This window comes from Malaclemys terrapin, chromosome 15 (assembly GCF_027887155.1).
Source record: "Malaclemys terrapin pileata isolate rMalTer1 chromosome 15, rMalTer1.hap1, whole genome shotgun sequence".
NCBI lineage: Eukaryota > Metazoa > Chordata > Testudines > Emydidae > Malaclemys > Malaclemys terrapin.
The window spans coordinates 35,209,340-35,235,566 of NC_071519.1; the positions used below are offsets into that span (position 1 = coordinate 35,209,340).

At 52.0% G+C, this 26,227-nt stretch overlaps 1 long non-coding RNA gene across 14 annotated transcripts in view; it reads left to right on the top strand.

Annotated features, from left to right (window-relative positions):
- Nucleotides 1–24,025, top strand: part of LOC128823474 (uncharacterized) — a 112,677-nt gene extending 88,652 nt beyond the window's left edge. For 13 of the 14 annotated variants that reach the window (XR_008441753.1, XR_008441757.1, XR_008441751.1 and 10 more), the window contains 2 exons: nucleotides 21,892–22,032; nucleotides 23,935–24,025. This is a non-coding gene — a long non-coding RNA (uncharacterized LOC128823474). Of the gene's footprint in view, nucleotides 1–21,891; nucleotides 22,033–23,875 lie in introns of all 14 variants that reach the window. The other variant, XR_008441762.1, reaches the window with a different exon arrangement.
- The last annotated feature ends 2,202 nt before the right edge of the window (nucleotides 24,026–26,227 follow it).

Sequence of the window (26,227 nt, forward strand, 5' to 3'; positions counted from 1 at the left end):
AGGGAAAGCGACCTGAACCCTGATTACAGGGCAGTCACCCTTTTTTTAGTAAAATATACCTCCTTTACACTGTTGGGGTGGGGGAGTCCTGAATGTGAAAAGATCTGGAAATGAACAGGTAAGGGAGGGATCCTGCTGAGTGTCCCCTTTCCAATCAATCCTCCATCCCTCAGCGACACCCTTCCCGACTTACCTCCTACCCCACCAAGAAAATGACAACTTTGTGCCCCCTACCTTTACCAAAAAAGACCCCTCTGACTTGTGACGCGGTCCTGTTAGTAGGGTTAGGTGCACCCACGTGCCGGCTCTGAATACCACCGCATCTACCTACAACATCTCAACATCAACACATTTCAGAAAGGACCGCCACATCAATCTCTTCAAAGGTAGCCCGAGGAATCTCCTCTCTTTATCACCAAAGAGACACAAGGCCAGGAATTCGGACACAACTAACGGAGCTGTCCGAATCCCTGCAGTTGGCGCTCGTCAGTCCGACAGTGTTCTTTCTTGTGCACAAGAAAACAAAGGGTGAAAGTTGTGGTTGGTTGAGCGGTGTAAATTGAGCAGGGCAAAAGGACTTGAGGAAGGATTACACGGAAGTGAGGGTCTGAAAGGAGCCCCCCAACTCCCCTGTTCATTTCCAGACTTTGTGACGTTTGCTTGGTTGGGCCATTTCTTGGCTTTTTTGAGAAAAGGGGCGAATTTTCCACGGCCTCCGCCATCCCCTTACAGCCGCCCCTTCGCCACACCATGTTCCATCTGACCGTGATAGGTTCCTTGTAGGATTTCACTTCAAATCTCAAAAAAGCCAAGTAGAAATCATTCTGTGGGAATTTACTGTGACTAAGAGAAACAGAAGTTCAACCCTTCTCAAGTGGTGGAGGGTCGGGGGGAGTCGCTAAGCCACAGGCACGGAAAGGCTCCCCTAGCTTAAGCGTGAGAGGTATAAGACCTTACACCCTGGTTACAGGGCAGTCATTTTGCCGGGCCTGTCAAAGTGACCTTTTAATTTGCATGGCAAAGGAGACCGAAACCCTCCTTACAGGGTGATCCTTAAGCCTGGGGCCTTCCAATGGGCCAGAGGGAAAAGCGCTGTAAAGGAGAGACCTCCGTTCCCTCAGAAATGAGTGGTGTCGTTGCCCAGCGAGTGCCAACGGCCCAAGAGGAGTTAGAAAGGGGAGACCTGCACCCTTCTGACAGGGAGAGGTCAACGGCACGGGGCATTTTAAAGGCTAGGTCCTAAGGAGCTCAAACCCACAGAGACCTCAACCCTTTTTAAAGGGGGCTCGCTCCGCCTTAGCTATGGAAGGGATCCATAAAGCATTTTGGTTGGTAAGGAATGGATCTTGATCCTTGTTTACAGGGAGGTCCTTTTACCGGGCACCTGAAGGGGGATTAAGCCTGTGAGGAGAAGTGTCGAACCCGATCCCTCGGTACAGGGGTGCGGTGTGTGCTGTGTGTGCGGTGTGTGCAGCCGTTGGCCGTGGCTTTTTCTTCCCTTTTCCTGCAGTTTCTTTGGTGCTTGTGTCATCTTGTTCATTTTGTCCTTTGAGTTGCTAGAAAGAGAGAGGTGAAGCGGGTTAGGTGTGGCTCAGTAGAGAGCACGTGTACAAGGTAGATTCAGATGACATTGGCAAGGTACTCGGCCCTGCCGGAAATTACCCTAATTCCTTCTTTTCGGCACCGATCTCTTTCAGAACGCAGGAGAGCTTGCGGCAGAAGGCGGGTCCAGGTGGATGCAGAGGACGCGGGCTTTGACTTGGCTGAGTGCGTGAGTGAGGAGGGCACGGGACAGCTAGTAGGACAAACCCTGAACCCTCTCAAGAGGCTGGTTTCTAGAACTACCTTCCAAATGGCAGTGTTACCTTGTGAAAGGCAGGGAAAGATCCACACCCTAGTTAGAGGGCGCTCACTTTGGACCTTGGCGTGAAGAGGGCCAATGTAGGGAGGAGAAAAGGGAAAGCGACCTGAACCCTGATTACAGGGCAGTCACCCTTTTTTTAGTAAAATATACCTCCTTTACACTGTTGGGGTGGGGGAGTCCTGAATGTGAAAAGATCTGGAAATGAACAGGTAAGGGAGGGATCCTGCTGAGTGTCCCCTTTCCAATCAATCCTCCATCCCTCAGCGACACCCTTCCCGACTTACCTCCTACCCCACCAAGAAAATGACAACTTTGTGCCCCCTACCTTTACCAAAAAAGACCCCTCTGACTTGTGACGCGGTCCTGTTAGTAGGCTTAGGTGCACCCACGTGCCGGCTCTGAATACCACCGCATCTACCTACAACATCTCAACATCAACACATTTCAGAAAGGACCGCCACATCAATCTCTTCAAAGGTAGCCCGAGGAATCTCCTCTCTTTATCACCAAAGAGACACAAGGCCAGGAATTCGGACACAACTAACGGAGCTGTCCGAATCCCTGCAGTTGGCGCTCGTCAGTCCGACAGTGTTCTTTCTTGTGCACAAGAAAACAAAGGGTGAAAGTTGTGGTTGGTTGAGCGGTGTAAATTGAGCAGGGCAAAAGGACTTGAGGAAGGATTACACGGAAGTGAGGGTCCGAAAGGAGCCCCCCAACTCCCCTGTTCATTTCCAGACTTTGTGACGTTTGCTTGGTTGGGCCATTTCTTGGCTTTTTTGAGAAAAGGGGCGAATTTTCCACGGCCTCCGCCATCCCCTTACAGCCGCCCCTTCGCCACACCATGTTCCATCTGACCGGGATAGGTCCTGAGTAGGATTTCACTTCAAATCTCAAAAAAGCCAAGTAGAAATCATTCTGTGGGAATTTACTGTGACTAAGAGAAACAGAAGTTCAACCCTTCTCAAGTGGTGGAGGGTCGGGGGGAGTCGCTAAGCCACAGGCACGGAAAGGCTCCCCTAGCTTAAGCGTGAGAGGTATAAGACCTTACACCCTGGTTACAGGGCAGTCATTTTGCCGGGCCTGTCAAAGTGACCTTTTAATTTGCATGGCAAAGGAGACCGAAACCCTCCTTACAGGGTGATCCTTAAGCCTGGGGCCTTCCAATGGGCCAGAGGGAAAAGCGCTGTAAAGGAGAGACCTCCGTTCCCTCAGAAATGAGTGGTGTCGTTGCCCAGCGAGTGCCAACGGCCCAAGAGGAGTTAGAAAGGGGAGACCTGCACCCTTCTGACAGGGAGAGGTCAACGGCACGGGGCATTTTAAAGGCTAGGTCCTAAGGAGCTCAAACCCACAGAGACCTCAACCCTTTTTAAAGGGGGCTCGCTCCGCCTTAGCTATGGAAGGGATCCATAAAGCATTTTGGTTGGTAAGGAATGGATCTTGATCCTTGTTTACAGGGAGGTCCTTTTACCGGGCACCTGAAGGGGGATTAAGCCTGTGAGGAGAAGTGTCGAACCCGATCCCTCGGTACAGGGGTGCGGTGTGTGCTGTGTGTGCGGTGTGTGCAGCCGTTGGCCGTGGCTTTTTCTTCCCTTTTCCTGCAGTTTCTTTGGTGCTTGTGTCATCTTGTTCATTTTGTCCTTTGAGTTGCTAGAAAGAGAGAGGTGAAGCGGGTTAGGTGTGGCTCAGTAGAGAGCACGTGTACAAGGTAGATTCAGATGACATTGGCAAGGTACTCGGCCCTGCCGGAAATTACCCTAATTCCTTCTTTTCGGCACCGATCTCTTTCAGAACGCAGGAGAGCTTGCGGCAGAAGGCGGGTCCAGGTGGATGCAGAGGACGCGGGCTTTGACTTGGCTGAGTGCGTGAGTGAGGAGGGCACGGGACAGCTAGTAGGACAAACCCTGAACCCTCTCAAGAGGCTGGTTTCTAGAACTACCTTCCAAATGGCAGTGTTACCTTGTGAAAGGCAGGGAAAGATCCACACCCTAGTTAGAGGGCGCTCACTTTGGACCTTGGCGTGAAGAGGGCCAATGTAGGGAGGAGAAAAGGGAAAGCGACCTGAACCCTGATTACAGGGCAGTCACCCTTTTTTTAGTAAAATATACCTCCTTTACACTGTTGGGGTGGGGGAGTCCTGAATGTGAAAAGATCTGGAAATGAACAGGTAAGGGAGGGATCCTGCTGAGTGTCCCCTTTCCAATCAATCCTCCATCCCTCAGCGACACCCTTCCCGACTTACCTCCTACCCCACCAAGAAAATGACAACTTTGTGCCCCCTACCTTTACCAAAAAAGACCCCTCTGACTTGTGACGCGGTCCTGTTAGTAGGCTTAGGTGCACCCACGTGCCGGCTCTGAATACCACCGCATCTACCTACAACATCTCAACATCAACACATTTCAGAAAGGACCGCCACATCAATCTCTTCAAAGGTAGCCCGAGGAATCTCCTCTCTTTATCACCAAAGAGACACAAGGCCAGGAATTCGGACACAACTAACGGAGCTGTCCGAATCCCTGCAGTTGGCGCTCGTCAGTCCGACAGTGTTCTTTCTTGTGCACAAGAAAACAAAGGGTGAAAGTTGTGGTTGGTTGAGCGGTGTAAATTGAGCAGGGCAAAAGGACTTGAGGAAGGATTACACGGAAGTGAGGGTCCGAAAGGAGCCCCCCAACTCCCCTGTTCATTTCCAGACTTTGTGACGTTTGCTTGGTTGGGCCATTTCTTGGCTTTTTTGAGAAAAGGGGCGAATTTTCCACGGCCTCCGCCATCCCCTTACAGCCGCCCCTTCGCCACACCATGTTCCATCTGACCGGGATAGGTCCCGAGTAGGATTTCACTTCAAATCTCAAAAAAGCCAAGTAGAAATCATTCTGTGGGAATTTACTGTGACTAAGAGAAACAGAAGTTCAACCCTTCTCAAGTGGTGGAGGGTCGGGGGGAGTCGCTAAGCCACAGGCACGGAAAGGCTCCCCTAGCTTAAGCGTGAGAGGTATAAGACCTTACACCCTGGTTACAGGGCAGTCATTTTGCCGGGCCTGTCAAAGTGACCTTTTAATTTGCATGGCAAAGGAGACCGAAACCCTCCTTACAGGGTGATCCTTAAGCCTGGGGCCTTCCAATGGGCCAGAGGGAAAAGCGCTGTAAAGGAGAGACCTCCGTTCCCTCAGAAATGAGTGGTGTCGTTGCCCAGCGAGTGCCAACGGCCCAAGAGGAGTTAGAAAGGGGAGACCTGCACCCCTCTGACAGGGAGAGGTCAACGGCACGGGGCATTTTAAAGGCTAGGTCCTAAGGAGCTCAAACCCACAGAGACCTCAACCCTTTTTAAAGGTGGTTCGCTCCACCTCAGGTATGGAAGGGATCCATAAAGCATTTTGTTTGGTAAGGAATGGACCTTGATCCTTGTTTACAGGGAGGTCCTTTTACCGGGCACCTGAAGGGGGATTAAGCCCGTGAGGAGAAGTGTCGAACCCGATCCCTCGGTACAGGGGTGCGGTGTGTGCTGTGTGTGCGGTGTGTGCAGCCGTTGGCCGTGGCTTTTTCTTCCCTTTTCCTGCAGTTTCTTTGGTGCTTGTGTCATCTTGTTCATTTTGTCCTTTGAGTTGCTAGAAAGAGAGAGGTGAAGCGGGTTAGGTGTGGCTCAGTAGAGAGCACGTGTACAAGGTAGATTCAGATGACATTGGCAAGGTACTCGGCCCTGCCGGAAATTACCCTAATTCCTTCTTTTCGGCACCGATCTCTTTCAGAACGCAGGAGAGCTTGCGGCAGAAGGCGGGTCCAGGTGGATGCAGAGGACGCGGGCTTTGACTTGGCTGAGTGCGTGAGTGAGGAGGGCACGGGACAGCTAGTAGGACAAACCCTGAACCCTCTCAAGAGGCTGGTTTCTAGAACTACCTTCCAAATGGCAGTGTTACCTTGTGAAAGGCAGGGAAAGATCCACACCCTAGTTAGAGGGCGCTCACTTTGGACCTTGGCGTGAAGAGGGCCAATGTAGGGAGGAGAAAAGGGAAAGCGACCTGAACCCTGATTACAGGGCAGTCACCCTTTTTTTAGTAAAATATACCTCCTTTACACTGTTGGGGTGGGGGAGTCCTGAATGTGAAAAGATCTGGAAATGAACAGGTAAGGGAGGGATCCTGCTGAGTGTCCCCTTTCCAATCAATCCTCCATCCCTCAGCGACACCCTTCCCGACTTACCTCCTACCCCACCAAGAAAATGACAACTTTGTGCCCCCTACCTTTACCAAAAAAGACCCCTCTGACTTGTGACGCGGTCCTGTTAGTAGGGTTAGGTGCACCCACGTGCCGGCTCTGAATACCACCGCATCTACCTACAACATCTCAACATCAACACATTTCAGAAAGGACCGCCACATCAATCTCTTCAAAGGTAGCCCGAGGAATCTCCTCTCTTTATCACCAAAGAGACACAAGGCCAGGAATTCGGACACAACTAACGGAGCTGTCCGAATCCCTGCAGTTGGCGCTCGTCAGTCCGACAGTGTTCTTTCTTGTGCACAAGAAAACAAAGGGTGAAAGTTGTGGTTGGTTGAGCGGTGTAAATTGAGCAGGGCAAAAGGACTTGAGGAAGGATTACACGGAAGTGAGGGTCCGAAAGGAGCCCCCCAACTCCCCTGTTCATTTCCAGACTTTGTGACGTTTGCTTGGTTGGGCCATTTCTTGGCTTTTTTCAGAAAAGGGGCGAATTTTCCACGGCCTCCGCCATCCCCTTACAGCCGCCCCTTCGCCACACCATGTTCCATCTGACCGGGATAGGTCCCGAGTAGGATTTCACTTCAAATCTCAAAAAAGCCAAGTAGAAATCATTCTGTGGGAATTTACTGTGACTAAGAGAAACAGAAGTTCAACCCTTCTCAAGTGGTGGAGGGTCGGGGGGAGTCGCTAAGCCACAGGCACGGAAAGGCTCCCCTAGCTTAAGCGTGAGAGGTATAAGACCTTACACCCTGGTTACAGGGCAGTCATTTTGCCGGGCCTGTCAAAGTGACCTGTTAATTTGCATGGCAAAGGAGACCGAAACCCTCCTTACAGGGTGGTCCTTAAGCCTGGGGTCTTCCAATGGGCCAGAGGGAAAAGCGCTGTAAAGGAGAGACCTCCGTTCCCTCAGAAATGAGTGGTGTCGTTGCCCAGTGAGTGCCAACGGCCCAAGAGGAGTTAGAAAGGGGAGACCTGCACCCTTCTGACAGGGAGAGGTCAAGGGCACGGGGCATTTTAAAGGCTAGGTCCTAAGGAGCTCAAACCCACAGAGACCTCAACCCTTTTTAAAGGGGGCTCGCTCCGCCTTAGCTATGGAAGGGATCCATAAAGCATTTTGGTTGGTAAGGAATGGATCTTGATCCTTGTTTACAGGGAGGTCCTTTTACCGGGCACCTGAAGGGGGATTAAGCCTGTGAGGAGAAGTGTCGAACCCGATCCCTCGGTACAGGGGTGCGGTGTGTGCTGTGTGTGCGGTGTGTGCAGCCGTTGGCCGTGGCTTTTTCTTCCCTTTTCCTGCAGTTTCTTTGGTGCTTGTGTCATCTTGTTCATTTTGTCCTTTGAGTTGCTAGAAAGAGAGAGGTGAAGCGGGTTAGGTGTGGCTCACTAGAGAGCACGTGTACAAGGTAGATTCAGATGACATTGGCAAGGTACTCGGCCCTGCCGGAAATTACCCTAATTCCTTCTTTTCGGCACCGATCTCTTTCAGAACGGAGGAGAGCTTGCGGCAGAAGGCGGGTCCAGGTGGATGCAGAGGACGCGGGCTTTGACTTGGCTGAGTGCGTGAGTGAGGAGGGCACGGGACAGCTAGTAGGACAAACCCTGAACCCTCTCAAGAGGCTGGTTTCTAGAACTACCTTCCAAATGGCAGTGTTACCTTGTGAAAGGCAGGGAAAGATCCACACCCTAGTTAGAGGGCGCTCACTTTGGACCTTGGCGTGAAGAGGGCCAATGTAGGGAGGAGAAAAGGGAAAGCGACCTGAACCCTGATTACAGGGCAGTCACCCTTTTTTTAGTAAAATATACCTCCTTTACACTGTTGGGGTGGGGGAGTCCTGAATGTGAAAAGATCTGGAAATGAACAGGTAAGGGAGGGATCCTGCTGAGTGTCCCCTTTCCAATCAATCCTCCATCCCTCAGCGACACCCTTGCCGACTTACCTCCTACCCCACCAAGAAAATGACAACTTTGTGCCCCCTACCTTTACCAAAAAAGACCCCTCTGACTTGTGACGCGGTCCTGTTAGTAGGCTTAGGTGCACCCACGTGCCGGCTCTGAATACCACCGCATCTACCTACAACATCTCAACATCAACACATTTCAGAAAGGACCGCCACATCAATCTCTTCAAAGGTAGCCCGAGGAATCTCCTCTCTTTATCACCAAAGAGACACAAGGCCAGGAATTCGGACACAACTAACGGAGCTGTCCGAATCCCTGCAGTTGGCGCTCGTCAGTCCGACAGTGTTCTTTCTTGTGCACAAGAAAACAAAGGGTGAAAGTTGTGGTTGGTTGAGCGGTGTAAATTGAGCAGGGCAAAAGGACTTGAGGAAGGATTACACGGAAGTGAGGGTCCGAAAGGAGCCCCCCAACTCCCCTGTTCATTTCCAGACTTTGTGACGTTTGCTTGGTTGGGCCATTTCTTGGCTTTTTTGAGAAAAGGGGCGAATTTTCCACGGCCTCCGCCATCCCCTTACAGCCGCCCCTTCGCCACACCATGTTCCATCTGACCGGGATAGGTCCCGAGTAGGATTTCACTTCAAATCTCAAAAAAGCCAAGTAGAAATCATTCTGTGGGAATTTACTGTGACTAAGAGAAACAGAAGTTCAACCCTTCTCAAGTGGTGGAGGGTCGGGGGGAGTCGCTAAGCCACAGGCACGGAAAGGCTCCCCTAGCTTAAGCGTGAGAGGTATAAGACCTTACACCCTGGTTACAGGGCAGTCATTTTGCCGGGCCTGTCAAAGTGACCTTTTAATTTGCATGGCAAAGGAGACCGAAACCCTCCTTACAGGGTGATCCTTAAGCCTGGGGCCTTCCAATGGGCCAGAGGGAAAAGCGCTGTAAAGGAGAGACCTCCGTTCCCTCAGAAATGAGTGGTGTCGTTGCCCAGCGAGTGCCAACGGCCCAAGAGGAGTTAGAAAGGGGAGACCTGCACCCCTCTGACAGGGAGAGGTCAACGGCACGGGGCATTTTAAAGGCTAGGTCCTAAGGAGCTCAAACCCACAGAGACCTCAACCCTTTTTAAAGGGGGTTCGCTCCACCTCAGGTATGGAAGGGATCCATAAAGCATTTTGTTTGGTAAGGAATGGACCTTGATCCTTGTTTACAGGGAGGTCCTTTTACCGGGCACCTGAAGGGGGATTAAGCCCGTGAGGAGAAGTGTCGAACCCGATCCCTCGGTACAGGGGTGCGGTGTGTGCTGTGTGTGCGGTGTGTGCAGCCGTTGGCCGTGGCTTTTTCTTCCCTTTTCCTGCAGTTTCTTTGGTGCTTGTGTCATCTTGTTCATTTTGTCCTTTGAGTTGCTAGAAAGAGAGAGGTGAAGCGGGTTAGGTGTGGCTCAGTAGAGAGCACGTGTACAAGGTAGATTCAGATGACATTGGCAAGGTACTCGGCCCTGCCGGAAATTACCCTAATTCCTTCTTTTCGGCACCGATCTCTTTCAGAACGGAGGAGAGCTTGCGGCAGAAGGCGGGTCCAGGTGGATGCAGAGGACGCGGGCTTTGACTTGGCTGAGTGCGTGAGTGAGGAGGGCACGGGACAGCTAGTAGGACAAACCCTGAACCCTCTCAAGAGGCTGGTTTCTAGAACTACCTTCCAAATGGCAGTGTTACCTTGTGAAAGGCAGGGAAAGATCCACACCCTAGTTAGAGGGCGCTCACTTTGGACCTTGGCGTGAAGAGGGCCAATGTAGGGAGGAGAAAAGGGAAAGCGACCTGAACCCTGATTACAGGGCAGTCACCCTTTTTTTAGTAAAATATACCTCCTTTACACTGTTGGGGTGGGGGAGTCCTGAATGTGAAAAGATCTGGAAATGAACAGGTAAGGGAGGGATCCTGCTGAGTGTCCCCTTTCCAATCAATCCTCCATCCCTCAGCGACACCCTTCCCGACTTACCTCCTACCCCACCAAGAAAATGACAACTTTGTGCCCCCTACCTTTACCAAAAAAGACCCCTCTGACTTGTGACGCGGTCCTGTTAGTAGGCTTAGGTGCACCCACGTGCCGGCTCTGAATACCACCGCATCTACCTACAACATCTCAACATCAACACATTTCAGAAAGGACCGCCACATCAATCTCTTCAAAGGTAGCCCGAGGAATCTCCTCTCTTTATCACCAAAGAGACACAAGGCCAGGAATTCGGACACAACTAACGGAGCTGTCCGAATCCCTGCAGTTGGCGCTCGTCAGTCCGACAGTGTTCTTTCTTGTGCACAAGAAAACAAAGGGTGAAAGTTGTGGTTGGTTGAGCGGTGTAAATTGAGCAGGGCAAAAGGACTTGAGGAAGGATTACACGGAAGTGAGGGTCCGAAAGGAGCCCCCCAACTCCCCTGTTCATTTCCAGACTTTGTGACGTTTGCTTGGTTGGGCCATTTCTTGGCTTTTTTCAGAAAAGGGGCGAATTTTCCACGGCCTCCGCCATCCCCTTACAGCCGCCCCTTCGCCACACCATGTTCCATCTGACCGGGATAGGTCCCGAGTAGGATTTCACTTCAAATCTCAAAAAAGCCAAGTAGAAATCATTCTGTGGGAATTTACTGTGACTAAGAGAAACAGAAGTTCAACCCTTCTCAAGTGGTGGAGGGTCGGGGGGAGTCGCTAAGCCACAGGCACGGAAAGGCTCCCCTATCTTAAGCGTCAGAGGTATAAGACCTTACACCCTGGTTACAGGGCAGTCATTTTGCCGGGCCTGTCAAAGTGACCTGTTAATTTGCATGGCAAAGGAGACCGAAACCCTCCTTACAGGGTGGTCCTTAAGCCTGGGGTCTTCCAATGGGCCAGAGGGAAAAGCGCTGTAAAGGAGAGACCTCCGTTCCCTCAGAAATGAGTGGTGTCGTTGCCCAGCGAGTGCCAACGGCCCAAGAGGAGTTAGAAAGGGGAGACCTGCACCCTTCTGACAGGGAGAGGTCAACGGCACGGGGCATTTTAAAGGCTAGGTCCTAAGGAGCTCAAACCCACAGAGACCTCAACCCTTTTTAAAGGGGGCTCCCTCCGCCTTAGCTATGGAAGGGATCCATAAAGCATTTTGTTTGGTAAGGAATGGACCTTGATCCTTGTTTACAGGGAGGTCCTTTTACCGGGCACCTGAAGGGGGATTAAGCCCGTGAGGAGAAGTGTCGAACCCGATCCCTCGGTACAGGGGTGCGGTGTGTGCTGTGTGTGCGGTGTGTGCAGCCGTTGGCCGTGGCTTTTTCTTCCCTTTTCCTGCAGTTTCTTTGGTGCTTGTGTCATCTTGTTCATTTTGTCCTTTGAGTTGCTAGAAAGAGAGAGGTGAAGCGGGTTAGGTGTGGCTCAGTAGAGAGCACGTGTACAAGGTAGATTCAGATGACATTGGCAAGGTACTCGGCCCTGCCGGAAATTACCCTAATTCCTTCTTTTCGGCACCGATCTCTTTCAGAACGGAGGAGAGCTTGCGGCAGAAGGCGGGTCCAGGTGGATGCAGAGGACGCGGGCTTTGACTTGGCTGAGTGCGTGAGTGAGGAGGGCACGGGACAGCTAGTAGGACAAACCCTGAACCCTCTCAAGAGGCTGGTTTCTAGAACTACCTTCCAAATGGCAGTGTTACCTTGTGAAAGGCAGGGAAAGATCCACACCCTAGTTAGAGGGCGCTCACTTTGGACCTTGGCGTGAAGAGGGCCAATGTAGGGAGGAGAAAAGGGAAAGCGACCTGAACCCTGATTACAGGGCAGTCACCCTTTTTTTAGTAAAATATACCTCCTTTACACTGTTGGGGTGGGGGAGTCCTGAATGTGAAAAGATCTGGAAATGAACAGGTAAGGGAGGGATCCTGCTGAGTGTCCCCTTTCCAATCAATCCTCCATCCCTCAGCGACACCCTTGCCGACTTACCTCCTACCCCACCAAGAAAATGACAACTTTGTGCCCCCTACCTTTACCAAAAAAGACCCCTCTGACTTGTGACGCGGTCCTGTTAGTAGGCTTAGGTGCACCCACGTGCCGGCTCTGAATACCACCGCATCTACCTACAACATCTCAACATCAACACATTTCAGAAAGGACCGCCACATCAATCTCTTCAAAGATAGCCCGAGGAATCTCCTCTCTTTATCATCAAAGAAACACAAGGCCAGGAATTCGGACACAACTAACGGAGCTGTCCGAATCCCTGCAGTTGGCGCTCGTCAGTCCGACAGTGTTCTTTCTTGTGCACAAGGAAACAAAGGGTGAAAGTTGTGGTTGGTTGAGCGGTGTAAATTGGGCAGGGCAAAAGGACTTGAGGAAGGATTACACGGAAGTGAGGGTCCGAAAGGAGCCCCCCAACTCCCCTGTTCATTTCCAGACTTTGTGACGTTTGCTTGGTTGGGCCATTTCTTGGCTTTTTTGAGAAAAGGGGCGAATTTTCCACGGCCTCCGCCATCCCCTTACAGCCGCCCCTTCGCCACACCATGTTCCATCTGACCGGGATAGGTCCCGAGTAAGATTTCACTTCAAATCTCAAAAAAGCCAAGTAGAAATCATTCTGTGGGAATTTACTGTGACTAAGAGAAACAGAAGTTCAACCCTTCTCAAGTGCTGGAGGGTCGGAGGGAGTCGCTAAGCCACAGGCACAGAAAGGCTCCCCTAGCTTAAGCGTGAGAGGTATAAGACCTTACACCCTGGTTACAGGGCAGTCATTTTGCCGGGCCTGTCAAAGTGACCTGTTAATTTGCATGGCAAAGGAGACCGAAACCCTCCTTACAGGTGGTCCTTAAGCCTGGGGTCTTCCAATGGGCCAGAGGGAAAAGCGCTGTAAAGGAGAGACCTCCGTTCCCTCAGAAATGAGTGGTGTCGTTGCCCAGCGAGTGCCAACGGCCCAAGAGGAGTTAGAAAGGGGAGACCTGCACCCTTCTGATAGGGAGAGGTCAACGGCACGGGGCATTTTAAAGGCTAGGTCCTAAGGAGCTCAAACCCACAGAGACCTCAACCCTTTTTAAAGGGGGCTCACTCCGCCTTAGCTATGGAAGGGATCCATAAAGCATTTTGGTTGGTAAGGAATGGATCTTGATCCTTGTTTACAGGGAGGTCCTTTTACCGGGCACCTGAAGGGGGATTAAGCCTGTGAGGAGAAGTGTCGAACCCGATCCCTCGGTACAGGGGTGCGGTGTGTGCAGCCGTTGGCCGTGGCTTTTTCTTCCCTTTTCCTGCAGTTTCTTTGGTGCTTGTGTCGTCTTGTCCATTTTGTCCTTTGAGTTGCTAGAAAGAGAGAGGTGAAGCGGGTTAGGTGTGGCTCAGTAGATAGCACGTGTACAAGGTACATTCAGATGACATTGGCAAGGTATTCGGCTCTGCCGGAAATTACCCTAATTCCTACTTTTCGACACCGATCTCTTTCAAAGCGCAGGAGAGTTTGCGGCAGAAGGCGGGTTGACGCTCGTCAGTCCGACAGTGTTCTTTCTTGTGCACAAGAAAACAAAGGGTGAAAGTTGTGGTTGGCTGAGCGGTGTAAATTGGGCAGGGCAAAAGGACTTGAGGAAGGATTACATGGAAGTGAGGGTCCGAAGGGAGCCCCCTACCTCCCCTGTTCATTTCCAGACATTGGGCCATTTCTTGGGTTTTTTGAGAAAAGGAGCGAATTTTCCATGGCCTCCGCCATCCCCTTACAGCCGCCCCTTCACCACACCATGTTCCATCTGACCGGGATAGGTCCCAAGTAAGATTTCACTTCAAATCTCAAAAAAGCCAAGTAGAAAGTATTCTGGGGGAATTTACTGTGACTAATAGAAACAGGACCTCAATCCTTCTCATGTGGGAGGGGGAGGGGGAATCTCTCAGCCAGAGGTGGAACAAGGCTCCCCTAGTTTAAGTACTTGTGGCACCTTAGAGACTAACAAATTTATTAGAGCATATGCTTTCGTGGGCTACAACCCACTTCTTCGGCTGCATCCGAAGAAGTGGGTTGTAGCCCACGAAAGCTTATGCTCTAATAAATTTTAGTCTCTAAGGTGCCACAAGTACTCCTGTTCTTTTTGAGGATACAGACTAACACGGCTGCTACCCTGAAACCTAGTTTAAGTGTGGCTCATTAGACAGCAGGATTACAAGGTAATCTCCCTGTGTGGAAATTACCCTAATTCCTAGTTTTCAGCACTTGTGTGTTGCAGAAGTTAGGAGAGCTTTCACAAGAACTCAGCACCTTCTTCCTAATCAACACAAACTGCTTGAGGTTTCCTGCTAGGTGTCTTTTTCCGGGTAAGCTCAAGCCTGCACACACATTTGCCCCCTAGGACCATTTGTCTAGTGAGTGCAAGCTGCTTTAGGAGTTTCCTACCCAGTACTTTTTGTAATATCAGTAGAAGAGTCTGTTCCCCTTTCCCTTCCATGTCTCCTCTCCAGTAAGGGTATAATCTACAGGGTTACCTGCCCAGTACCTCCTGCCCAGTCCTTGAGGTTGGCTTCCATGGTTTTTGACCCAGCACCTTCTGCCCAATCAACAGCTGCTGCTTCAGTGATTTTTCTGCCCAGCACCTCCTGACCAATCAGCAAAACACTCCTCTGGGCTTCCCTCCCAACACTGCTTACCCAGTCAGTGCCAACCCCCTCAGTGACTTTTCCTGCCCAACACCTCCTGCCCTGTCAGCAAGACCCACCTCAGCGCTTTCCTGCTCAGCACTTCCTACCTAGTCAGCGCCAGCCCTCTTAGTGATTTTCCAGCCCAACATCTCCCACCCAGTCAGCAAAACTCACCCCTGGCCTTTCCCTCCCAACACCTCCTACCCACTCAGCAGGAGCCACCTCAGTGATTTTCCCACTCAGATCCTCCTGCCCAGTCAGTGCCAGACCCCCAGTGATTTTCCTATCCAGCGCCTCCCACCTAGTCAGCACCATTCCCCTCAGTGACTTTTCCCGCCCAGCACCACCTACCGAATCAGCACCAGCCGTCTCAGTGACCTTTTCTGCCCAGCGCCTACTACCCAGTCAGCGCGAGCTATCTTAGTGATCTTCCCAACCAATACCTCTTACTCAGTCTGCGCAACCCACCTCTGGGCTTTCCCTCCCAACTCCTCCTACCCAGTCAGCACCAACCCCCTCAGAGACTTTTCCTGCCCAGCACCTCCTCCCCAATCAGCAAAACCCACCTCAGGGCTTTCAAGCCCAGCGCTTCCTACCTAGTCAGCACCAGCCCCCTCAGTGATTTTCCAGCCCAACACCTCCCACCCAGTCAGCAAAACCAACCTCTGGGCTTTCCCTCCCAACTCCTCCTACCCAGTCAGCAAGAGCCACCTCAGTGATTTTCCCACTCAGAGCCTCCTGCCCAGTCAACGCCAGCCCCTCAAAGATTTTCCCATCCAGTGCCTCATACCCAGTCAGCACAAGCCACCTCTGTACTTTCCCTCCCAACATCTTCTGCCCAGTCAGGGCCAGCCGCCTCAGTGATTTTCCCGCCCAGCGCCTCCTACCCTGTCAGCGCCAGTCACCTGCAGTGACTTTTCTCGCTCAGCACCTCCTACCTAGTCAGCACAAACCCCCTGAGTGATTTTCCAGCCCAACTCCTCCCACCCAGTCAGCAAAACCAACCTCTGGGCTTTCCCTCCCAACACCTCCTACCCAGTCAGCACCAACCCCGTCAGAGACTTTTCCTGCCCTGCGCCTCCTACCCTATCAGCGTGAGCTGCCTCAGTGATTTTCCTGCCCAGCACCACCTCCCCAATCAGCAAAACCCACCTCAGGGCTTTCAAGCCCAGCGCTTCCTACCTAGTCAACACCAGCCCCCTCAGTGATTTTCCAGCCCAATACCTCTCACCCAGTCAGCAAGAGCCACCACAGTGATTTTCCCACTCAGAAACTCCTGCCCAGTCAGTGCCAGCACCTCAAAGATTTTCCCATCCAGCGCCTCATACCCAGTCGGCACGACCCACCTCTGTACTTTCCCTCCCAACATCTTCTGCCCAGTCAGCGCCCACCCCCTCAGTGATTTTCCAGCCCAACACCTCCCACCCAGTCAGCAAAACCAACCTCTGGGCTTTCCCTCCCAACTCCTCCTACCCAGTCAGCAAGAGCCACCTCAGTGATTTTCCCACTCAGAGCCTCCTGCCCAGTCAGCGCCAGCGCCCCCTCAGTGACTTTTCCCGCCCAGCACCGCCTACCGAATCAGCGCGAGCTGCCTCAGTGATTTTCCTGCCCCGCGGCTCCTGCTCAATCAGCGCAACCCACCTCTGGGCTTTCCCTCCCAACACCTCCGACCCAGTCAGCAAGAGCCACCTCAGTGATTTTCCCACTCAGAGACTCCTGCCCAGTCAGTGCCAGCCCCTCAAAGATTTTCCCATCCAGTGCCTCATACCCAGTCAACACAAGCCACCTCTGTACTTTCCCTCCCAACATCTTCTGCCCAGTCAGGGCCAGCCACCTCAGTGATTTCCCCGCCCACCATCTCCTGCCCAATCAGCAAAACCTACCTCTGTGCTTTCCCTCCCAACTCCTCCTACCCAGTCAGGGCCAGCCGCCTCAGTGATTTTCCCGCCCAGCGCCTCCTACCCTGTCAGCGCCAGTCACCTGCAGTGACTTTTCCCGCTCAGCACCTCCTACCTAGTCAGCACAAACCCCCTGAGTGATTTTCCAGCCCAACTCCTCCCACCCAGTCAGCAAAACCAACCTCTGAGCTTTCCCTCCCAACACCTCCTACCCAGTCAGCACCAACCCCCTCAGAGACTTTTCCTGCCCTGCGCCTCCTACCCTATCAGCGTGAGCTGCCTCAGTGATTTTCCTGCCCAGCACCACCTCCCCAATCAGCAAAACCCACCTCAGGGCTTTCAAGCCCAGCGCTTCCTACCTAGTCAACACCAGCCCCCTCAGTGATTTTCCAGCCCAATACCTCTCACCCAGTCAGCAAAACCCACCTCTGGGCTTTCCCTCCCAACACCTCCAACCCTGTCAGCAAGAGCCACCACAGTGATTTTCCCACTCAGAAACTCCTGCCCAGTCAGTGCCAGCACCTCAAAGATTTTCCCATCCAGCGCCTCATACCCAGTCAGCACGACCCACCTCTGTACTTTCCCTCCCAACATCTTCTGCCCAGTCAGGGCCAGCCGCCTCAGTGATTTTCCCACCCCGCACCTCCTACCCTGTCAGCGCGAGCCACCTCCAGTGATTTTCCTGCCCAGCACCTTCTGCCCAATCAGCAAAACCCACCTCAGGGCTTTCCTGCCCAGCAGCTCCTACCCTGTCAGTGCCAGTCACCTCCAGTGACTTTTCCCGCTCAGCACCTCCTACCTACTCAGCACAAACCCCCTGAATGATTTTCCAGCCCAACTCCTCCCACCCAGTCAGCAAAACCAACCTCTGGGCTTTCCCTCCCAACACCTCCTACCCAGTCAGCTCCAGCCACCTCAGTGATTTTCCCGCCCAGCTCCTCCTACCCTGTCAGCGCGAGGCACCTCCAGTGATTTTCCTGCCCAGCACCTCCTCCCCCATCAGCAAAACCCACCTCAGGGCTTTCACGCCCAGCGCTTCCTACCTAGTCAGCACCAGCCCTCTCAGTGATTTTCCAGCCCAACACCTCCCACCCAGTCAGCAAAACCCACCTCTGGGCTTTCCCTCCCAACACCTCCTACCCAGTCAGCAAGAGCCACCACAGTGATTATCCCACTCAGAGACTCCTGCCTAGTCAGTGCCAGCCCCTCAAAGATTTTCCCATCCAGTGCCTAATACCCAGTCAGCACGACCCACCTCTGTACTTTCCCTCCCAACATCTTCTGCCCAGTCAGCACCAGCCACCTCAGTGACTTTTCCCGCCCAGCGCCTCCTACCCAGTCAGTGCAAGGTGCCTCAGTGATTTCCCCGCCCACCACCTCCTGCCCAATCAGCAAAATCTACCTCTGGGCTTTCCCTCCCAACTCCTCCTACCCAGTCAGGGCCAGCCGCCTCAGTGATTTTCCCGCCCAGCCAGGGCCGGCTTTAGGCCAATTCCACCAATTCTCCCGAATCGGGCCCCGCGCCTAAGAGGGCCCCGTGCCCAGTGGCCGAGAATCCCTTCCCTGGCTAGAGGCTCCTTTTTAAATTTTACTCAGCCGGCAGCTCTCCGGGTCTTCGGCGGCACTTCAGCGGCGGGTCCTTCACTCGCTCTGGGTCTTCAGCAGCACTTCGGCAGCAGGTCCTTCAGTGCCACCAAAGACCCGGAGGGAGTGAAGGACAAACCGCCGAAGACTACGAGTGCCGCCCGGTGAGAACAAGCCCCACATGTTTTTTTAAGTGGTTTTTTTTTTTTTCAGTCATCCCTGCCGGGGCCCCGTCAAAACTGTTCGAATCAGGCCCCGCACTTCCTAAAGCCAGCTCTGCGCCCAGCGCCTCCTACCCTGTCAGCGCCAGTCACCTGCAGTGACTTTTCCCGCTCAACACCTCCTACCTAGTCAGCGCCAACCCCCTCAGTGATTTTCCAGCCCAACTCCTCCCACCCAGTCAGCAAAACCAACCTCCGGACTTTCCCTCCCAACTTCTCCTACCCAGTCAGCAAGAGCCACCTCAGTGATTTTCCCACTCAGAGCCTCCTGCCCAGTCAGCGCCAGCCCCCCCTCAGTGACTTTTCCTGCCCAGCACCGCCTACCGAATCAGCGCGAGCTGCCTCAGTGATTTCCCCGCCCACCACCTCCTGCCCAATCAGCAAAACCTACCTCTGGGCTTTCCCTCCCAACTCCTCCTGCCCAGTCAGTGCCAGCCCCTCAAAGATTTTCCCATCCAGCGCCTCATACCCAGTCAGCACCACCCACCTCTGGGCTTTCCCTCCCAACACCACCTGCCCAGTCAGCGCCAGCTTCTTCAGTGACCTTTCCCGCCCAACACCTCCCACCCTGTCAGCTGGACCCACCTCCAAGTCTCTGGAAATGAAGCAGAGATGAAGCAGAGACAGGCTGGATCACTGCCCGCCAGCTGCTTGCTTGCTTGCTCACTCAGCTGCCCAGCCCAACACTCATGAACCTTTTAAAGAATTTCTACGCAGCATGCAGGCACTTCACCCTGTGACTGATCCTTTTTATTGCCAGCTAACTAGCCTCCTGTTTGTGTAATTCCCCTTTTGGAAAGGGATTGCATTGTTGGGGATATTGCTCAGCTACATTCACCTTTTGGACCAGATCATTTGCCACGCTTAGGACTACAGCTGTCGATTACTCTCAGTTAACGCAAGCGATTAACGCAAAACAAATTAACTAGATTAATTTCAGTCCATTCAGTCCTACTTCTTGTTCAGCGAAACTCTAGACAAACAAGTTTGTTTACATTTACGGGAGATAATGCTGCCTGCTTCTTATTTACAATGTCACTTGAAAGTGAGAACTGGCGTTCATATGGCAGTGTTGTAGCTAATGTTGCAAGGTATTTACATACCAGATACGCTAAACATTTGCATGGCCTTTCATGCTTTGACTTGTAGGCTCTAAAATTTTACATTGTTTTGTGCAGTTATGTAAAAAAAAAATTCTACATTTGTAAGTTGCACTTTCACAATAAAGAAATTGCACTACAGTACTTGTATGAGGTGAATTGAAAACTACTATTTCTTTTATCTGTTTACAATGCAAATATTTGTAATCAAAAGTAACATAAGGTGAGCACTGTACACTTTGCATTCTGTATTGTAACTGAAATCAATATATTTGAAATGTAGCTCAGCTCTGAATGTTAGGGCCTAGGTGACTGAGGGGCAGGAAGCCAGGCAGTGCAGTTTCCTACATTAGTGTACATTAAAGTGCTGTTGTAGGAGACATTTCTAGTCTAAAAACATGAGCAGGAGCGGATTTTGGCTAAGGAATGTGAGCGGAGAAAGGCTGTATCTGGAGGGTTGGGGCAGGGGTGAATCCACCGGGTCTGATCCTGCTGCCATTGAAACCAATTGGAGCTTTGCTGCTGAGTCCAGCTGGAGCAGGAATGGGCCCAAAGTTAGCTGCTTTGCCCAGGCATGGCTCTTTTGTATGCATATGATCCTCACTGCCACACTGAGAGCCATGGAGTGCAGGAGCGGATGGGTGTGGGGCCTGGACCACCTGGTGTGAACTCTCCAGGACTCTTTGGTAAATGACAGCATGGGCCCAGCCCTTCACTTTATGACGGCCTCTAAGCTCCCTGTTGTAGCTATTTCCAGTGAGCCTGCTATTGGCGGCAGATAGCTGGAGAAGCTGAGCTCCATACACCGTACAGTATTCTGTGTGGGGCTTCAAGGTGAGTTCTTAGAGCAGCAGGACCTGCCAGAGAGAGTTTTTTCTGCAAGAGGATGGGGTTTTCCTTGGAAGTCCTTAGAGAAATATCCCTTCCCCCAGCCTTCCCTGTTCTACAATCTGCTGCTTAGCCAGTCAGCTGTTACCCTGATCCCCAGATGTGGCTGCATTTCAGCAGTGCTCTTTTTGTAGGGATGGAACGCATTTGGGGATAAAAGGTGCTATAAAAATACAGGAGGAGTTGCAGCTCTGGGCCCAGTGGGGTAAGACCAGGGACGCTGGGTGACCTTGGCAGTGCAGTTGCCAGCGTTGTATTGCTCAAAAACCAGATTTTTTTTGCTGTTTTTGCATGTTCCATTTTGCAGTTGATACGTCTGTATTTCCAGTTCAATGGGCAATCGGTTTACTGGCTGATGTGGTGCCAAGTTGCTCTGTACATCTTTAGACCACTGCAGGCTGCAATCTGTCAGGGGCTTTTTGGACAAGCATATGCTTTTCTACTTATTATGCTGATCTAGTGCTCATTAATCCAGTCATCTAACTCCAAGGAGCTGACAAAGTCAGCCCTGCTCAGCCTGATGACCGGTCTGCCTTCCCCTCGAAGGAGGAGGACCCAGCTAGGCTAGATTGCACCAGGGCAGAGGCAATGCATTAAGAGAAGCTGTGCCCTGCAAGCACATTCAGGCAATGGCAGAGCAGGGTGCGAATCTCCCAAAGATGGTCAGGGGCACACTGCTGTGTGCTGGGCATAGCTATCTGCAGCTGTGCTCGGGCTGCTGGGCTGCCCGATCTTCTGGGCAGGGACCATGAATATAAGAACGGCCATACTGGGTCAGACCAAAGGTCCATCTAGCCCAGTATCCTGTCTGCCGACAGTGGCCAATGCCAGGTGCCTCCGAGGGAATGAACTTGGTGGCAAGAATACTGTGGGAGACCGTATCAAAAGCTTTGCTAAAGTCAAGGAATAACACATCCACTGCTTTCCCCTCATCCACAGAGCCAGTTATCTCATCATAGAAGGCAATTAGGTTAGTCAGGCACGACTTCCCCTTGGTGAATCCATGCTGACTGTTCCTGATCACTTTCCTCTCCTCTAAGTGCTTCAGAATTGATTCCTTGAGGACCTGCTCCATGATTTTTCCAGGGACTGAGGTGAGGCTGACTGGCCTGTAGTTCCCCGGATCCTCCTCCTTCCCTTTTTTAAAGATGGGCACTACCTTAGCCTTTTTCCAGTCATCTGGACTTGTTTCCTTTGCCCCTCTGGCTGACTCAGCATCTTCCCTCCCTGGCATGGGAGGGTGAAAGGCTCAGCCCTGCAGCAGTGGAGGTACCCTACGTGCAGCCTCCAGAATAGCTTTCCTCCATTTTGTGCAGCCAAAGTGGTCCTGTGCCAATATAGCATCTGCATCCAACACCAAGCCAGGGCAGGATCCAGAGCCAGGATTCCACAGCATTGATGCCTGCTAGAATTGTGGCATTCCTGGTTATAAGGAATTCCTCTTAGAACAAGACCTCAAATGATGTGAATGCCTGCGGACAGTGGGCATGCAGGAAGAACGGTCTGGCCTTTCCCCTCACGGGAAGGAGGAATCAGCGCCCTGCTCGGGAGGTCGTGGTGGATCTAGCTGGCTTTGCTGAAGCTGCTGGGTCTAAAATGAATTGTCTCTTGCTCAGTTCCAGGCTCCCGCACCGGGATAAAAGCCTTCCCATCTTCTGCCAGCAGCATGGTCGTGTCCTGGCTTCCCCCCAGCTAAGTCGAACAGGATCATCCGGAAGTACACCATCTTCTACTCCAGCCCTGGGTCCGGACAGCCGGTAAGTAGGACACGAGGAAGCGTGGGTGATTGGGCGGGTGCTTGGCAGTGAGGAATTAACTTTTCTGCTCAGAAGAGACTGCATGCATCCCTGGAGGCCATGCATGAAAACACCCTGGCCCCCCACCCCCAATATGCACCCCCAGCTAGCAGAGCCACCTTGGGCTGCCTAGCAGCCTGGCATCAGATGTGGTAAACGGGCACACTGGGCTTGCCGTAGGAGGGAGCTGGGAAACTTTCAGCTCAGTGCTCAAGGGGTCAGAAAGCACCTGGGGGCCCCTCAGCTACACGAGCTAATGGGTCAAATGGAAATGCAGGTGGGAAAGCCTAGGCGCCTTCTCACACTCCTAACTGTCACCCCTTGTTTATTTAACAACCTGCCCCACTAGAGTCAAACCCAGGGCACAAGTCCCTGCCACTCGACCTAAACAAGTAACTGTTCGCAGATAGGAGTAGTGGGCTGTTATCCTCTGCATGGACCATCCCGAGGAAGGGGACATAACATTTGTCTAGGATTTTGCATTTATTGCCTCTTGCTCATCTGACCCTATGCATTCCTAATGCTCATAATCTAAAGGCACCTCTTAGCAGTGATAGCAGAAGCCCGCTGCCCTGAGTATTGAAGCGAATCAGTTGTTTTTACGACGGATTAGTGTATTTCTTGAGCATTGGTGGATGTTCTGAATGCCCCACAGATGGTTTCTGTCTTAGACTCCCCTCCACTTGTACATTTATTGCTGTGGTGTCAATGGTTTATGGGTGTAAACTCAGCACTGGTGTCAGGGATCACTTGTGCTTTTAAAAAGCAACCAAGTCACAAGATACATTTTAAGATGTCTCCTGTACGGTCCCCAGTCAGTGCAGCCTGCAGGCACTGAGCCCCTCCTGGCACAGTTTCTGGATGGGGGATTTATCCGGTCCTGGGGAATTCTCCAGAGCGGAGGCAGTCTTTTGTTTGTTCTACTTAGGTGACATCTTCAACAAACAGGCCCTGGTGTCCCGTGCAACAGCATTTCTTGTGTTTAGAGCTTTGTCTTCTTGCAGGAAACTTGTGGGCAGAAAGAAAGGGGCCAGCGCACGTGTGTGAGAGAGAGCAAGATAGCACACACATTTGCGGGGGTGAATGTTAGTCCTCAGTAAGACTGTGAGGCTGAGCGGAGAGCCAGGCACACAGCAGACAAGGGCTGCATCAGCTGCCCATCAGCCTTGACCTGCAGCATCCCCATTATTCCAGAGAAGACTGTTCCTCCCTCCCAAGCTCTGCTGGTGCCCCAGAGTCCTGATCCCCAGCAGCCCCTGGTACCCCAGTTCTGACTCTCCGCTCCACAGGCTGCTAATTATTCTGAAATGGGCAGAGCTGAAGGACGCCCTCCCCCTACAGAAATCACTCACCCTCAGCCCCTTCCCCAACGTGAACTCACTTGAATTCCTACTTCTAGAGGTGAGAAGCCCAGACTGTTTGATAGGGCTGCCCTTCCTCTTCCATTGCACAGCTCCCTGACTGCAGGCCAGGCAGGGAGATGTGCCACGTAGTGGAGCTTCTCTTAAACTAGTAGCATCAAGTTGAAAAGGAATAGACCAACTCCAGGAGTGAGAGGAGGAACCTTTCAAGAACTGAGCTGGGATCCCAGATCACTTCTAGTGTAAGGAGAAAACGGAGGAACCTGCCCTACCACCGTACATCTGCCCTGACATTTCCAAGGAGCCTGGCCTGTGGAAGATTCAGGCTCCTTGCGTCTGGTATCAATCCGCCCCAGGTCTGTGCTACCTGCAGACACTTCCACTTCATCTACCATGCCTGACTCTGTCTAAAACAAGCTGCTTAGTGGATTCATGTTTTATAGATTTTCATGTTCTGTTGTTTACAAACCTCGTTGGAGTAAATATCTGAGCGATGTTCCAGCTGCAGGTGTGTGTCAGGGAGGCCGTGTCAGGCAGTGTGAAAATATCCCACTGAAAGCAAAACAACTCGATACCACGCCTCAGAAATCAGAGGAGATAGCCCAGCTGCTCCCGTCGGGTCCATCCTACTGGGTCAGTGCGGGATTGGTTCTTGCTGTGTGTGGGACGTGGGTTTCTCCATCTTGTCTCTCGGGAACTTCCTTAGGGGACACGGTTGTATAAAATTTCCTTTCATAAAATCATAGAATATCAGGGTTGGAAAGGCTGAACCCCCAGCCAGAGCTCTCCCCCCGCATCCCAACCCTCTGCCCCAGCCCTGAGCCCCCTCCTGAACCCATCATCCCTGGCCCCACCCCACATCCCAACCCTCTGCCCCAGCCCTGAGCCCCTCCCACACCCCAAACCCCTCATCCACAGCTCCACCCCAAATCCCTCAGCCCCAGCCAGAGCCCTCACCCCCCACCCCGCCCTAACCTGGGCCACCTTCCACAGTCTGAACCCCTCAGCCCCATCCGGCTCTCACATTGAAGGTTTTTTCCCCAAAGTGGCCCCCACTTCAAAGATAGTGAAGAGCACTGTAGTAAATAATAACGTATAACAATTTGCTTAATCTAGATAAAAATACCCAAAATGCTGGGGCTTCCACCACTTCTTAGGGAAACTTTCCTGGCAAATAGCCCTGCCTGGAGTGCCTGCCTGCCCACTCCCTAAATGTAGGTGTGTTACAGGTTGTCCCTCTGTGCCCGATCTCTGTGGGTTGGTCCACCCCAGCAGTGGAATCTGCTCGTTAGCAAAAGCTCCAGTGTTTATCTCTGCAGGTCCCTGTCTGATCGTTGGGGTCAGCCGAGATGGTAGCCTCACACAAGGATAATCTGGGGTGGTCCCTAAAAGCCAGGACTTGTCCAAGCAGAGGTTAGGTTGCCCAGACTGTTGCTATGACTAGTATGGCTGTACTGGTGGGGGGGAGGGGAAGGAGGGGGCGGGGTTGGTGGCTGCATCAAAGCCTGGGCGGGAAGAGGTGCATGAAAGGGTGTTGAACAGATGTGTCCCCTTAGTTCTCCAACCTGGAGTGCTTTTTACACTGCTTTGCTGTGATAAGCACCACTACTGGTCAGTTCATACACAGCCTCCAGGTTGTGAATTACTCCCAGCTATACAGCATGAGTGTCGGCAACCAGCCACACAATGTTACGCTGCAGGAGAAGAGCAGCAAATTCCCAGTCTCAGACTCCCCCTCACCTCCAGCAATGTGCATCTTGTACTGCCCAGGACACTAGTGGACAGCATGAGCTCATATAAAGGCTGTTGTTTCATTAATAGAAAATGATACGCTGAAGCCATGTTATCTCAAGTGGAAGGTCCCAAATGCACTGGTTAGCTAATACAATTGTTTTATTGTTATTCTTTCTTTCTGTAGTTAAAAGTCAGCAGTTCTCCAACTGGGGGCCCTGATGAGAAAGGGGGTTGCGGTATTGCAAACCTTACTTGCGTGCTGCCTTTAGAGCTGGGTGGCTGGAGAGTGGTGGCTGCTAGCTGGGTGCCCAGCTGTGAAGGCAGCACCGCTGCCAGCAGCAGTGCAGAAGTACGGGTGGCAGTACCATACCATGCCAGGTCAGCAGCTGATGCTGTATCACTGCCCAGCTTTGAAGGCAGCGCATAACTAAGAGTGGCATGGTATGGGGAGGGAGGTTGTCACAGCCTGCAATATTTTCAAAGGGGGTCCCAGCCAAAATGTTTGAGATTGTTTGTCTGTTTTAAATTATTACAAGTACTGAGGCATAAAAGTGAGATTTGGTTAAAAAGAAAATAAGATAAAATGCAAAGTAATACCTAATTTAGCAAGTTAAATGGATTCAAAACTAAGCTTTTTCTTACCATATGCTCTTCACAGTCTGTACTGTATGGAGGCCTCCAGGCTAGGACCTGTCTGTCAGTTAAGTGTTTCTTTAGGTGGTGTTGCTGCTATGAGTGGAGAGGAGTGGAGGAGAGAGGTGATTTTTCCTCTCTCCTTATACAGAGGTAATATCCCTCTGGGGTTCAGGTGAGAGGAGGCCTGGGGAATGTGTCTTTACATATTGACAAAATTCTTGCTCACACCCTTCTTCCTGCAAAAAAATGGCTGTTTATCCAGGTGCTACTCCACAATAGCCAGATATCAGCATAATCAAGTGGATTAAGGTGTTGGCTAGCCCTCTGCCTGTAAGGAACTGGCCTGTGCCTGTTTTCTAAATGTAGCAATCCCACACAGTAGAATGTTACAATTTTATCATCCTGGTAAATTACGTGTGGTAACA